General features: G+C 41.9%; 1 long non-coding RNA gene across 1 annotated transcript in view; it reads left to right on the top strand.

Moving 5' to 3' along the window:
* The window catches only part of LOC106728077, a 124,352-nt gene extending 114,116 nt beyond the window's left edge, over positions 1-10,236 (top strand). Inside the window, exons 2-3 of the long non-coding RNA XR_001364326.1 lie at positions 3,926-3,973; positions 10,124-10,236. This is a non-coding gene — a long non-coding RNA (uncharacterized LOC106728077). The remainder of the gene's footprint in view (positions 1-3,925; positions 3,974-10,123) is intronic.
* The last annotated feature ends 5,693 nt before the right edge of the window (positions 10,237-15,929 follow it).

Below are 15,929 nucleotides of genomic sequence, written 5' to 3'. Positions count from 1 at the left end.
AAGTTTTTGTGCACCGGGCCTCTAGTCCTATATAATAAAAGCCTAATATGCTAAGTGTCCGGTCGTCTAGTTGGCCATTCAACCAATCAAAGCATAATATGCTAATGATATGCTAAGGCCTCTCAACTGCTTGCTATGATGTGCACTGGCCACCAGGGGGCAGACAGTCGACTAGTCAAGCAGTCGCTATGATGTACACTGACCACCAGGGGGCAGAAGCTCTGACTGATAGTTTAGTTTTCTGCTGGGGTCTGGCCGATCAGGACTGAGTGAGACAGGCCAGACATGCCCTCGAGCCCTTCTGCGGTCCCTCCTCAGCACTGCTTGTGCACTGGTGGGGTCCCTCAGCCTGGCCTGTGCGCTCTTGCAATCTGGGACCCCTAGGGGGATGTTGGAGAGCTGGTTTCGGCCCGATGGCGGAACAACCTGTTGCTATGACACGCACTGACCACCAGGGGGCAGACACTCAACACAGGAGCTGCCCCTGGTGGTCAGTGTGCTCCCACAGGGGGAGTGCTGCTCAGACAGAAGCTGGGCTCACGGCTGGCAAGCACAGCGGTTGGGGGAACCTCTCCCTCCTCCATGGCAGTGCTAAGGATGTCCGACTATGGGGAGCTGGCCTAAGTCATCAGTCGGACATCCCCCGAGGGCTCCTGTACTGCAAGAGGGCACAGGCCGGGCTGAGGGACCCCCCTGAGTGCACAAATTTTGTGCACTGGGCCTCTAGTATTTCACATGTGACTATGCCACATTTTATTTTCCTGTAAATGGTCATTTAGGCTATTTCCAGATAGTTTAGTCTACTTTGAATAGCTATACTTTGAACATTTTTTAACATGTCCTCTGGTATATATTGCAATGACTTCTATTGGGCATGCATCTACTTACAGTAGTCCCCCCCCCCACACACACACACACACCCATCCATGGTTTCAGCTTCTGCACATTCAGTTACCCATTGTCATCCATGGTCCAGAAAGATTACATGGAAGATTCTAGGAATAAACAATTCATAAGTTTTAAATTATGTGACGTTCTGAGTAGCATGATGAAATTTCACACTGTCCCACTCCATCCTGCCCGAACATGAATCATCCCTTTGTCCAGCAGTGTGTCCAAGCTGTACACATTCCCCTTCTGTGAGTCACTTAGTTATCAGATTAACTGTCGAGGTATCGCACTGCTTGTGTTCAAGTGACCCAGAAATTATGGAACACAATCCTGGGATGGAATGCAACATTAAAGTCACCCGTTTGATCACTGGATCACAACCTCTGCAGTAACACTTTGATGAGTTAAAAAGAAAGAGACAGCAACTTCTGATTAGAATGTTTTTCCAAAACATTTTGGCAAAAATCAAACAAACAAATAAATAGCAAACAAAAACCCTTCAACTGTCAAGGATCCCCAACTATCAAAATCATCTGCTCCTGACCTCCAGGCATCGACGTTGTCATGCATCGCTCAGGGAGCCAGGGTCAGCAGAAGCAGAGGATCCTCCTGGAGCATCATCAGAGGTCAAGTGCCTAACAAGGCCCACATCACTCAGCTCACTTCATCTCATCACGTTGGCATTTTATTATCTCCCATCATCACAAGAAAAGGATGAGTACATGACAATAAGATTTTTGAGAGACAATGTTCACATAAGTTTTATTACAATATTTTGTTATACTTTTTCTATTTTATTGTTACTGTTGTTAATCTCTTAATATGCATAATTTATAAATTAGAGTTTATTGTAGGTTTGTGTGTATAAGAACAAACATAGCTTATATAGGGTTTGGCACTATCTTTGGTTTCAGGCATCCACTGGGGGTCTTGGAATGTAACCCCCTGCAGATAAGGGGGAGACTACTGTATCTTGATTTAAATCTCTTTCTGGGAAGCATAGCACATTAGGTGAATTTTCCAATTGTGGAAATTCAAGTTTAAAATAAACATCTTATCCTAAGATGAATACCACCCTAACAACCTTCTATGGTGTGTACTCAAGATAAGGGATATTTACCAAATGTTTTCTTGGGAGATAAAATTGTTAGCAATAATTGGTGACCGGTTTTTTTTCCCCACTGACCCAATTCAACATCAGTGCTATTTTAAGGATACAAAAGGAAAACTGGGGACCAGAGGAAGAGTGATACCAGGTTCACTGAAGCTTAGGATTGCTTGGAAGCTAGTCCAGAATAATTCACCTTCATCTCCTTAGCGGGTCCTCTTATCCTACCCAGCAGCCCTCCTATGTGACGGTGAACAATAGGAACAGAAACATGAAGAAAATAGGCTCTGTCGGATTTGTTCTCTCAGCATCAGTTGACTGCCTGCCAAGAAAAGTTTCTCACTCTGAAGAGGTTCTGAGCTTAAAGTCTTGTCATTTGTGAACACGTAAGCAAGAACCCTTTCAGTGCACAAGAGCATGGACAAGCGAAAGGAAAGTGAGGCTGCGCTGGACAGATGCAGAAGCTATACTGCTACTCTGCAGTAGTCTAGTCTTCCATTGCTTTCAAGTGTTACAAACATCTTTTCACTTAAATAAAAATTGACGCTATAATCTAAATAACAGTAACCTTGTTGCTGAAACTTCCCACTCATTTTTACTTGCTGAGATCATATCTAGAAACGATGCACATTTCTTAGTCCAACTCCCTCATTTCCTGCTTTGACCAAGCATCTTACTTAGCCTTTGGCCCAATGGCAAACCTATGTACCCCCTTTCACACCCACCTCACAGGGTGTCACAAGGGAAGGAAGAGAATGGTTATCTGATTTTGTGCGATGCAGAAAATAAGGGCCATAGAAAGGGCCGATGAATCAGCAGTGCCACAGGGGACTGACTGCCTACTGCGGGGTCTTCTGTGGCAAGACCTCAGGGAAGAATCTTGTGGCCTCTAGCTTCCAGTCATTCGCTGTACTCCCATTCTTTTCTTCTTGGAAAATCATTGTGTGTGTGTTTTTTAAAAGTTAAATAGTATACAAATGCCACACGTTTAGGTGGAATACAGTGCCAACACATTACCAATTATTGCAAGCCCACACATAAAACATAAAGTACTGTTTCTGAATTGCAATGTGTGTTCTACAAGGAGATATTTAAATCAAGAAAGAAACAGCAGAGGTTTCTTTCTCATTTGGACAGTACTTTATGACATTACAGAAACCTAGAGCTCTTTTTCCTCACTACATCAAATGAGCTGCATTTCCCAATTTGTTTTCCATCCTCCCCCCGCCCCCTCCAAAAAAGGGCTGGATATAAGCTGTGTCCAATTAAGGTCTGTGCTTACATGTACATTTCTATAGAGTCAATATTATTTGGAAGTTCTTTATGTAACCCCATTTAATATGTATGTAAACATAATATTTACGTTTTATAGATTCAGCCCTATAAAATATTATTATCATTTCATGTTCACCCATCTCCTCTTTCCCATAAGAAAATACTAAAATTTGACTGTAAATGTGTAGAGAGTAGGAAATGTGAATTCCTCCTGTAGAAAGAGCATTAACTGGAGCCTTCTGATTCTCGCTGAGAATTAGTGCAGCAATTTTTCTATAGATAAAGGAACCTCTTATCTTATGAAGAGCTGCATTAATTACAGCCTGAAATTCTGTTCATGCATCTTCTTTCAGAGCCAAGGACAGAGCAGAAAAAAAAAGTGCTGTTGGAAGTCTGTACTCCCATTTTATTTCCCTTCTTGGAAAATAGCTTTTCTGAAAGGTAAACAGTACACAAACGTCATGAGTTTAGGTGGAACACAGTGCCAAAGCAATACTAATTATTCCAACAACAGCCGTGGTTTTAACTTTAAAAGCAAAAAACAAATTCCAATGTTATGAGTAACTTTGTTGATCATAATAAAAGAAGATGCAATTTGATGTCAATAGCAGTATGAGTGTAGGAGGTAATTCTATTTTATTTTCTTTTCAGATGAAACAGAAATGGAACATGGTGATGGAAGCAAAAGAAAAAGCCCAGGTAATAACTAGTATAGAGATATCTACCATCTACATCAAGGCCAAAAGCTTTGGTTTGGACAGTTTTTACTTTCTAGAATCTGTAAAGACCTATACTTCTTACTTCCCCCCATTACCCTTATTGGGTGATGGTGGCCAACGAATAAATGGACATGTAGGAGAAAAGTGAGAATAATCTATTGAGCAAATATTCATTATGACAGTGTTACTATTATACAGGCAAATTTCACCAATACCTGCTTCCTGTTTTCTTTGCAGCTCTTCCTGCAGTTAGCTCCCTTTCCTATTTAGCACCAACTCTTCTTGCTCAGGCTTTGTCCAACGATTGGTTTCCGTCAAACTGTGTGTGCATGCGAACCTGCCAGATGGTGGTGCTGCCTATATGCTCAGGGTTGGGGAAATTTTCTCTCCTGATTTATTTATGCATCTATAAAAGAAGCCAGGATATTCTTATGCACTGTTACTATAGACCGCATTCTCTATGCCACATCCACGAAAAGCATCAGGTCAAATAGAATACTTGAAAACATTAAAGAATTAAAAGTAGCAGCAGACAAGCTAACTCTGATTAGCTAATTCTATCAGTTGAAACCCCAGGTAACAATCCCATTACTCTTCTGTAAGAATCCCGAGGTAAGTAAACATGCTGAGTCTGTTAAAATAACTGGACCCAATACGAAATGGAGGTTCATCAAAGTAAAGCCAATTGTGTTTGGATTCTTGGGATGAGTTCATATTTGCACATGGTGTTGCCTAGTGCAGTAGAAAGAGAACAATCCTAGGTTGGCATTTCAGATCTGCCATTGATTGGCCGATGACCTTGGCCAAGTACCCGTCAATGCTCAGCACTCCCCGCAACAGGGAAAGTGACACTTGCAGAGCTGCTGGTAAAGGTAGAGATAGTGTCTAGGTCGGTGCCTGGCACATATGGGCTCAGAAATAAGTTGTTGTTGTTATGGTTAGTCATTATCCTGGCACACTACTTTTCCACCACATACCTCTAATATCATAATAAAGACCTTACTGGACTTGAAATAATAAATAAAATAATAAACCGCCTTAAATTTAGAGACCACTTTTGACTGAAAGTATTCAAAACCTGTTTCTATTTCTCCTCTGATTAGTTCTGTAAAAGGACAGGAATGCTGTCATGGAGAGTATGAGGACATCCCAGGTGCAACACAGGATATCACTGCCCAGCCTCAGGCTGGCTGCACGCTTTCACCAGCCAACCCAGGCCAAGTGAAGGAACAAAATGGCCCCCTGAGGAAGGTGGGCAAAAGAAAACAGGGACCAACTCTTCCCATTTTAGGCCACTAGGGATGGCTCAAATGATCCCGCCCACTGCACCAAATGCAAATCAAGTCACCTGAAAAATTAAAGAATATTGGGAAATGAGCAGTTTACACAGAAGCTAAGAACTGAGGCAAAGATCTGGATTTTTATCAAAAATCACTTTAAAAAGTTAGTTCAGAATTAGCCCCGTCATTGCTTCTGTTCTCGGCTTTTCTCAAGCTGTAGAAACAGAGCCAAACTCAGTGCCTTCAGGTTTTTTGTTGGCTGCGAAATCATAGGAAGCCCTTCATCGCTCCCTGGTGTTGCAATTCTTTCTCTGTGCCACCGCCTCATCCACCACCTGCCTCACGCCAACACGTTGCCTACTATTTTCCTCTCTCCCCTCCTTCCCGTGTGGCCGATTGGCCGGGAGCAGCGGGCCCTCCCGTCGCTGAGTCCAGTGCTTGTGAGGCACCCACGTCTGAGTTTTCCATGACGCACCTGCTGCCGTCAGGCTGGCTCCCAAGTAAATAAATGGCCAAATCTTTTCCAAAAGTGGTTTTGACAAAGAACAGCTTAAACCGCCAAAGATGTTGACAAATGCACTGCTATCTAGGAGAGGGGGTAAACCAACCCATTTGAACGACAAGACAAGCACAGATAAGGCCAGGTCTTTGTCCCCTTGCCTTTTTACATTGATATTCCTGGTGAGGCGAAGGGAAAGCAGAAAAGGAAACAAAGGCGGATCTTTAGTGCTGGCTGCCCCAGGGTTGATTAGGATGCTGATCTGTGTGGCAGGTTTCTGCGTTCTCACCCAACTTTTTGGCTACTACTCAAAGGATTTAACAGCCCGTTTGCTAACTAGTAGTGTACAAAGCCGGTCTAAAAATAGTACATTCCAGGGTCTGAATTGGGTGAGTGGAATGAGTGGCAATGGCTGTATTGTAGAGGCAGATTACAAGTAAGGTACTCTGTGGTACTTGATCTGCAGGGTTATTCACATGCTTCATCTGGTTTGGTTAAAAAATGCAAACACATTTACCAACTTCCACAACCGTTTTTGTTTACTTGTGCTCTGGAGTGCTCATGTGTGTTTATGACAGACAAATGTGCATGTTCTATTTTCTGACAATCAAACAAAGCTCTCCCGGGTGAGGCAGATAGCCTAGTGAACCAATGGAGCCCACACCCCTGAGAATCGCTGATGTGGTACCATGGTGGCTGTTAGTGACAGGTTTCCTGCTGCACTGGCTATCCTAAAGGATTTTTGCTGAAGGTAGGAATCCAGAAGAGGTTCTGACAACTGGTGGGACTGCTAGGCCTGGCTGAAATCTCCCTGGAAACCACGTGTGAGAGCTTGAACCTTGCCAGGCATTTTTCCCAGACAGAGCAACTCTGCTCATTGCCCAGCTACTCTAAATGGGCTGTGTGGGACAGCAAAGGTAAGGTCCTGTCCCTACGTGTCCAGGAGGACTGTGGCTGCCACAGTCACAGGAGACTCAGGCTCAGCGAGGAGCCTGAAAGAACTTTACAGAAGAACAATATTCTCTGGAACGAAGATGCCAGGAAAGGGTTTAACAGTCTGAAAGAGAAGCCACCCCTCCTAAGTGTTTTCAGCTGCGAATGGTGCTCCTGCCTATATATTTTGAGGGGAGAATTTTTCTCATACCAAAATATAAAATAATTATTTCCTACATAAAAAGTTGGGAGACTCTCTTATTTAATCCAATATAGAAACTCGTGGGTCATTCTGGCAGGTCTACTTCCTCTCAGAAGATGGAAACTGAGACCAGGGACTGCTTTTGAAGGAGTTAGACTACGGAAATGCATCACAGAAGATAAAAAAACAACTCAGCCCGTCACTTGGCAAACACTTGTCCCACCCAAGGTTCATGCCTTGGATCTGACAGTCCCTAGAAGTGGACATATTGGCACCCCTCTCTCCCCTACTCATGCTCTATGACTTTGGGACAGTTACATAAACTCTTGGACCCCACCCCACCCCCCAGTTTCCTCATCTGTAAAATAGTGAGAATAACACCCACCTCTTTAAGTACATTGTTGTGAGGATTAAATGAGGTAATATAAGCAAAGCATGTAGCCCACGGTAATAAATGGGAGGTGTTTAACAGCATTCCTGGGCAAAGTCTCTCCCCTGCCTGATGCAATTCCGGCCTCCCTCAGCATAGGTATCATCTCATAGGCACAAATGTCTAATTCCTTTTGAGAATTACCACTGTCCTTCTCATTATTATCCTGGGTATTGAAGAATGAACAACTCAGAAAGCATTAAATCAGAATTTTTTGTCTTTTCCCTCTTTATAACCAACTACATGATAACAAGGGCTATTTCTTCTTGGAGATGTCTTGAATGATAACATAAACCATTACTTTGGCCATTCTGGAATTTTCTCAATCTGGCTTTTATTTCTTATGCTAAGGAATTATGATTTTTTTTTCAATAAGATAGACATTTGCTTACATCCCTGAAGAGTCAGGAAAACAATATACAGTTCATCTCTTGTTTGAGACTGCATTTTTCAAATGAACAAGAGGATATAACTGAATAGACTTTTTTTTGGCACATCTTCAGGCATGAGCAGAGTGAGCTCTGAAGAGCCTGATGTAGTTATGGAGACATGGAGAACCAAATAATTTCCAAAATCATGCAAAAAATGAACCCACCATGTTTGTAAAGTTGAGAAGGGCAGATGAGGTAGCTCTATAAATGGAAAAATCAGTCTGAAAACAAAGTGTAGACGATACCTCTGCTGGTAGCTATTTTCAAGATATATGTTCAGCACCTGTGCTGCAGTGTTCTATAGTTATTCTACAAAGAAGGGTCGCTGTTACTACTACAACTTTTAGTGATCATTATTCAACGTTTACTAAGCTCCTGTAAACAAAATTACCTCAGTCAAATGCAAAAAATATCGGAATTAACCTGTGTACGAAATTTTCACATCACAATACTTAAAAATCACATTGGATAGACAAACAATTTTGATTTGTCCAAGAGGGCATAATCTTGCCTCTAAGGTGCTTCTATTCTCAAAGAGATAAAATGTACACATACAGCAATGGAAAGAATGACATTTTCTTCTTCAATTCATTTGAGGTTTGTTTATTTTTTGTTTGTTTTATTGTAAGGCTATCTATTTATGTACTGACTATGTCTAGGCATCAAAAGAGACTAAAAACTATCCCTGTATGCGTGGATCTTGTGGAGAAAGAAATTACTTTCATCTAAAACCACTCAAGATAGTGGGGATAAGTACTCAATTTCATTTAATTAGCCACTAAAAAATTGACAGAGATCACCAAGGCTGTGGACAGTCAACACCAGGATAGGCTGGTGTGGCAGAGATGTGGTATTTTAGTAAGGTAGGTGAGTGTGACTGCCATGGGTTGAATTGTGTTCCTTCCCCCAAATTCCTCTGTTGAAGTTGTAACCCCCACAACCTCATAATGTAACTGTATTTGGAGATAGGGCCTTTAAAGAAATAGTTAAGTCATAATGAGGTCATTAGCATGGTCCTAATCCAATATGACTAGTGTCCTGCTAAGAAGAGGCGATTAGGACACAGACACTCAGAGGGGAGACCATGGGAAGACACAGGGAGAAGGTGGTCACCCACAAGCCCAGGAGGGTGGCCTCAGAAAAACACAACTCTTTGGACATTTTGATCTCAGATCTCGCATCCAAAATTGTGGGAAAATAAACATCTGTTGCTAAAGCCAGCCAGTCTGTGTTCCTTTCGATGGTAGCCCATGTAGACTAGGGATGAGTAAGGATGTTAAGGCAGAGAAAAGGGGCAATGGGCTCGGCACAGACCTCTCTCCTGTTATTAAATATCTAATTCTTGTTTGCATTTTATTTTCTTTGTTTATGTCTTTGGTGTAGATGGTGGGGAGAAGGGAGATGGGAAAGGAATTGAGAAGGGGAGAAGTGGAAACAGAACAAAGAGACTATTTGACACCTTACTAGTGTTTTACTAGAGATGATTGGATATGGAAAAGCAGCAGAGAGCAGCAACTATAAAAGCAGTGAGCAATTTTAAAACTAAGGGATAGCATTAAGAATAAGGAACTTTAGAGTGTTTAACAAAATTATTGAAAATCTGAAATGTATATGCATTCAATAGGAAGTCTTTATTGCTCACTTGTGGCCTCTTGATAAGTTCAACCTTTATCTTCTGAAGATAAATTCCAATATTATCATTATAGTTATGACTTCTATGATATTTATAATACTCCAGGGTTGCCATCCTGCCACATTATTTTTGTACTGTTGAAATACTTTTAAAAAAAAAACAATGGATATAAATGACGCAAATGTAATATGAAAGCATTTATATCAATAGCAAAGACATGGCTGGGCTATTTAGTCAAATAGGACTTGACACTCAAGTGATTCTTATTACCCATTAAACATTTCCCAGTGATTCAGGGGCTTTCAATTGGTTGAGAAACTTAGGTAAGGACAAATGCCAATAGATGAAGATAAAATGCTGCCTCAAAACTAAGTTACTAAAATCTGGGATAACCCCCAAACTCATCTAATATATTTTATCACCCAGACATAATTTGTTTTCAGTGGTGATGTAAAAAAAATCCTGCTTAAGTGACCACATGTGCATTGTTGTTTCTTAAGGTAAGAGCTTATGTTTGGTCTGAGCTCCTATGAGTACTTTAATCTCAGTAGAGAATTTAGAGAAATATGTTCTTTTCATTACAATTTTGCAAATTGTGTTTGGGGTGGGCAGGAAATAGAATTACTGGGAAAGGTTTTTATACTCTGATGAAAAATATTTGTTAGAAACTATTAGAAGAAACATTTCTTACTTTAGAACTCTCTTATTTTTGTTCTCTCTAGGTTGAAAGGCCTGGGCTTCTTCAGAGGTCCCTCCCTGACCACGGTCTGGAGGCTTCTCATGAGAGACTCCTACCTTGGGCAGCATGTAGTCTCTAGGTCATCTTTCCCAGGAGAAAAAGGTGAAATATAAAACATCTTTGGTGCTTTTCTTTGTATCTCTGTCAATAGCACAATGCTTAGCTCGGCAAACATCGAGAGAGAGAGAGAGAGAGAGAGAGAGAGAGAGAGAGAGAGAGAGAGAGAGAGAGAGAGAGAGAGAGAGAGAGAGAGAGAGAGAGAGAGAGAGAGAGAGAGAGAGAGAGAGAGAGAGAGAGAGAGAGAGAGAGAGAGAGAGAATAAGAATGAATGAATATTGGCTTTATGTACAATTGCTGCACTTGGAAAAATGTGGTCTGCAGTGGTAGGAAAATTCCAGCTAAGTTTTATAGAAATTCTGTTCTATTAAGTATGCTATTCAACCATTGGCCCCAACCATCACCTCCTAACCCAGCTGCTTCCATAGAGAATATTTTGCTGCATAGAAGGATTGTTCCTGCCATCAAGGCATCAGAAACAAGGATACCATGTCCATCCTAATGACTTCCATTTCAGTTATGACAGGGCCCTACAGGCCCCAGAATAATCTGAGCAATCATCCCCAATTCTTCTCCTAGGTTCATCATATCTGGAATGAGAGGAAAGAAAAAGAAAAATAACACCCTTGTTAAGTGAAAGAGACTGGGCAAGGTACTGTAGAAAACACATTTTAGAAGGTTCACCCAGCCCATAAGGCTCTCCTCAGCTCCACTGCTCACCACAGGCAGAGCCCCTTCAGCCCAGTTACATTGTCTGAGCTCACAGCTCCCTCCCCCTGTACCCAGCCAACACCCACTCCTGCCACAGTGAACTTCTGCAGCAGCTGAGACAATGGATAGGGAGTATGGGATTCTGTTCCCTCCTTACTGAGGTCTTGGAAAGGGAAGACATAAACCCATGGGCAGTCACATTCTGTCAGCTCTGTTGGCTTGGAAGAGATAAAGCCAGTCCTCACAAAAAGAGGAAAAAAACAATACAGACATACAAAGCGAGGCTACAATGGCTCCTGATGACATTTTGTTTCTTGGTTCCAGCCTCATTAGAAGGCTTAGCTGAATTCTTGATTTTAAGAATGATGGGATATCAGTGTAACCTTATAATTAAATCTCTCTCTGTCTCAATCTCTCTCACATTTTTTTCTTAAATTAGCTCAGGTGGGTTTCTGTTACCTGGAATGAAAGGAATCCTAACTAATAAAGCAATGCACATGCGTTACCTCATTTAACATGGTTTTCTCAACAGCTCTGTGAGGTATTTTTAATCTATATTTTACAGATGAGGGAACTGGTATTACTAAGTTGCATAGGCCTTATGCCTTGTACATTTCAGGGATAGCATTTGAACACAAGTTTTCTGGCTTCTAAAACCTGGGCTTTTCCCACCGGGCCCTTATCCCTGTGGAGGTGCTCTGACAGCTGGGAGGACCTTCCCCACGGCCTTAGAGTGACACTAAAGTTTTACAAACCTGAAGTAACAAAGATTTCAGACACCACAAGCACCCCCTGAATACTTATTCCCTGGCAGGGCGTCAGTTACTGCCTGTCCTGCCTGCCCCTCCCCACCAGGAACACAGACTGCGTATTCGTCTAGGGCTGGAGGAGCTGCTTCTAGGCTCCCCAGGGAATAGGGACCCTCCCACAGAAGAAACAAAATGAAGTCCCAAAGATTGTACATCTTTTGGATATGCTCTATGACCTCTGACATTCAGCCGGGTCCTGGGACACCAGGCTCATTGCACTGAAAACAGTCTTCCCTTGCGTAACACTCAGAGCACTCCTTACACTGGAAAATTTGACGAAGATGAGTCAGTCTATTCTTTCTCAGGAACAGAGGGTCCTTTATCTTTCCACTAAAAGTAGGCTCCACTGAAAGCTGTTTTCTGATTCACTTGGTGATTAATTATTTGGAATCCATGATTCAGATTCTGCTGGAGAGGTGAGGATGCTGCCCGTGAGGGGCCTGTGGCCTGGGTTTGGCCAGGGAAGTGCTCTGGGGCTCATATGTTTCTCAGGGCCTGTGGTACCTGTATATGTGTTTGGGGACCGAGAGAGAAAATTGAAGCAAAATGTTAACAATTGTTGAATCTAAGTGAAGAATATATGCTTTTTACACTATTCTTTCAACTTTGTGTGGGTTTGAAAATTTTCAAAGTAAATTGAAGAGGAAAAAAGAACAAAGACCAAATTGACTTTCACCTTATGAATGAATTAGAAAGCCAAGGTACTTCTTTTCCTGACATACCGTAGATTGGAGAAATTGGAAAATTGGGCAGAATAAGCAGGCAGTTTATAAGTTGAAGGTCTTTAAGTCTATATTTTGACTGATTCTAAGAAATGATCTGCCAGAAGAAGTTTTCTGGTTAAAAATTTAGAGAAACTGCATACTCTATCTCCCTTTTGCAGAATCACAATGAATACTATTAGTATGCCAAAGCTCTGATAGAAGACCAAATTCCAGGTTTGGAAAAAGGTAAAGACAATGCTTATTGGTATTCACAGAGACGGAGAAAATGTTTCTTATAAATATCATGCAGATTGAAATACTTAACACCATTTCCACCAACAAAAACCCCATATTTTATCCCAGTTCTAGATGTTCTACATATAGGATCTGTTTTGCAAACATGACACCTTTGTTTATAACCATGGAGACATATGTTGTTTGCTCCTAATATTATACCGTACGTGTGGAAATGAAATGCCTTCTATATAGGATGCTAATTTAAGTTTCATCCAGTTATACAGACTAAATATTATTACATGAAATTGATAGAATTGCCCTGTCTTAAGTTACACTGTTTACTTTAACTGTTGTGGTAGACTGAGGAGGAAAAATACCCACAGTTTGTTGCTTTACAAGCCAAACACATTAAGAACATACATCTGCTTTAAAACTACACAATTTCTTTTTTCGTGCCCAAGCAGATTTGCTCTGGGCTCCAGCCGTTATCAACCTCGGCTCTGTCTCTGACGGCTGCGGTTTGCATTCTGAGCATGAGCCCAGCCTTGGTGCAGGACAGGCAGTCTCAGGCAACAGCTGTCAACTCCCCTTGGGGAAGGCACAACTCTGTCTCAAAACTGGCAGAGAACTGAAGGAGTTCCCTTCCCTTTATGGCTTTTATCTCTCTGGGTAATGGGGGCTGATGCTTAAGGGAGGCAATTCTTGAGCAATAAATCCAATTGCAAAGAAAGCAAGGGAAGAAGGAGGAAAATTACAGTGAAAGAAGTTTCCTTTGTTTACGATGTTTAATTGGATTCCACACTTGAATGAAGAAGGCTGAGTTCTCTCCCAGGGTGACTGGGAAGGGGAAAAGGTGGGTTTCCACTGTCTGTGTGCTTTTTAATGTGCAAATGAGTCAGAACCACAAGTGAGTTTGTGGTTCTGAGTCCCAGGCCACTGGGTGCTCAGTAAATATTAGTTGAAGAGGATGATGGTTGGGAGGAGTGGGCATCATTACATTCTTCCAGGCACCCCCTCTGGGATGCACAGAAAGGTCTCTCTTTCTCTTGCCCCAGGCACTACCTGTGTGACCAGTTCTGTTAATGAGAAACGTCTCAGTATTCTCACTTGTCTTCCACCTCATCTCCTTCCCAACCCACTCTGCCTTCTGCCCCCAGAGGCTGATGAAAACAAAATAGGGAAGAGTAGAAACAACAGCTGCTGCAACCTCATTTTCTGTGCGGTCTTTTCCCATGGAACACTCCAGGTGCCCTCCTTGAGCTAAGGGAATAATCGTCTCATTCCTAGCAACTCTCACCCCTTCTGACGGAGGATTATACAACTTGCTGTGCCTCCTGTGGGGGATCATGTGATTTCTCCACCCTTGATGTCAGGCATGGGCATATGAGCACTTTGGCCAATGGAATGTGGGTAACCTCGATTATGCTCCATCTGAGCAAAAGCTTTATGAGCCTGTTATATGGACTGAATGTTTCCATCCAAAATTCATATGTTGAAGCCCTAATGCCACGCCAATGTGATGGTAATTGGAAGTAGGGCCTTTAGCAGGTAAATAGATCATGGGGGTGGACCCCTAATGAATGGGATTAATGCCCTTATATACAAAGTGGCACGAGAGAGATGATCTCTCTCTCAGACATGTGATGATACAGTGAGGAGAGGCTGTCTACAAACCAGCAAGCAGACCCGCTCCATCTAGTCTCAACTAGATGGGACTATGTTGAGATATGGGATCTTGTCCTATTCATTTTTGTACCTCTCTTAATCTGCAGGTACCTTGATCTTGGACTTCCCAGCCTCCAGAACTGGGAGAAAGTAATGTTTGTGGTTTAAGCCATCCAATCTAGGATATTTTTGTTATAGCAGCCAAAACTAAGACAGAGCCATTGTATGTTTCCATTAGCACTCGTTATTTCCTCTTTGCCAGAAGAATTTTGTGTCCAAAAATGGACTGCTCTTTCAGCTTCGATCTGGAATGAAGATGACATGAGGCCAGTTATAATGCAATGTCTTCTTCATTTTAGATCACAGAAAAAAAACACCTTTGTAGTTATAACTGAGAGTCAGGAGGGTTGTTTGTTATAGCAGCAGAGCTAACTATTTCACACTGTTTGAGGGGAATAGGAAGATGAAGTTTGTGACTTGAACATTCCACCGTCCTGGTCTTTATACATCAGGCTGTCAATCTGTGATGAATAATAAAAGCTCCTGCATCCCTTATACCTCCTGTTTTGACAGTGCCTTCCAACAGTCCCCTTGACTTAAATATAGCATAGTATGTTGTATAATGTCACATTCAACTCCCAACAGATCAAATAAGGGCCTTTTCTATGAAGATGTGTCCTCCCAGGTTAGAGAAGGCTTAGCTTTCTCCAGAGAGCCTCATGAAAAGCATTGTATTTTTCTCTTCTCTGAGCAGCAATCCAGATTAACCTCTAGCACTGGAGGCACCAAGAACCTTCGAGCAGAGGGGCCTGTGGTAGAACAGCATGACCACTCATATAGCTTTAATTCATCTGTGCTTTGCCTTAGTATAAATGGTCTTTCCCCAAAGGATATGCCTCATGTAAATTACAATTAAATAATTAGACTAATGTCCTAAATGGGGGAAAACAACCTAAAAATAATTTGAGATAAGTTATAGCTTTGTGTTACTATTAGTGATCATTATTTATTGGTTTAGGTTATGCCTTTATGAAGATGGTTGCATGAAAATATTGACTCACAGGGCCTCCTTGAGGAACTCTTTGACTATAAAATTCTTATATCCTCATGAATTTAAGCAGATTATGTCATACCAATAGATTGTGAGAGCTATCATAAAATAAGGAGTTGAAACCAACAGATGATTAAAACTGACCATAGGGCCCTAACCCGTTTGGCTCAGTGGATAGAGCGTCGGCCTGGTGACTGAAGGGTCCCAGGTTTGATTCCGGTCAAGGGCATGTACCTTGGTTGCAGGCACATCCCCAGTAGAGAGTGTGCAGGAGGCAGCTAATCGATGCTTCTCTCTCATTGATGTTTCTAACTCTCTATCCCTCTCCCTTCCTCTCTGTAAAAAATCAATAAAATATATTTTTAAAAAAACAAAAAAACTGACCATAGGAATGTAACTGTGAACTTTAAAAACATGCTAATTCATGTCTCTGTATAGAAATATTAGCCTTGCCCTAACCGGTTTGGCTCAGTGGATAGAGCATCAGCCTGCGGACTCAAGCGTCCCAGGTTCGATTCCGTTCAAGGGCATGTACCTTGGTTGCGGGCACATCCC

This window comes from Myotis brandtii, unplaced genomic scaffold (assembly GCF_000412655.1).
Source record: "Myotis brandtii unplaced genomic scaffold, ASM41265v1 scaffold53, whole genome shotgun sequence".
Taxonomy (NCBI): domain Eukaryota; kingdom Metazoa; phylum Chordata; class Mammalia; order Chiroptera; family Vespertilionidae; genus Myotis; species Myotis brandtii.
Note: the sequence above shows the minus strand (reverse complement) of the source record. Positions and strands in the feature narration are given on the sequence as shown.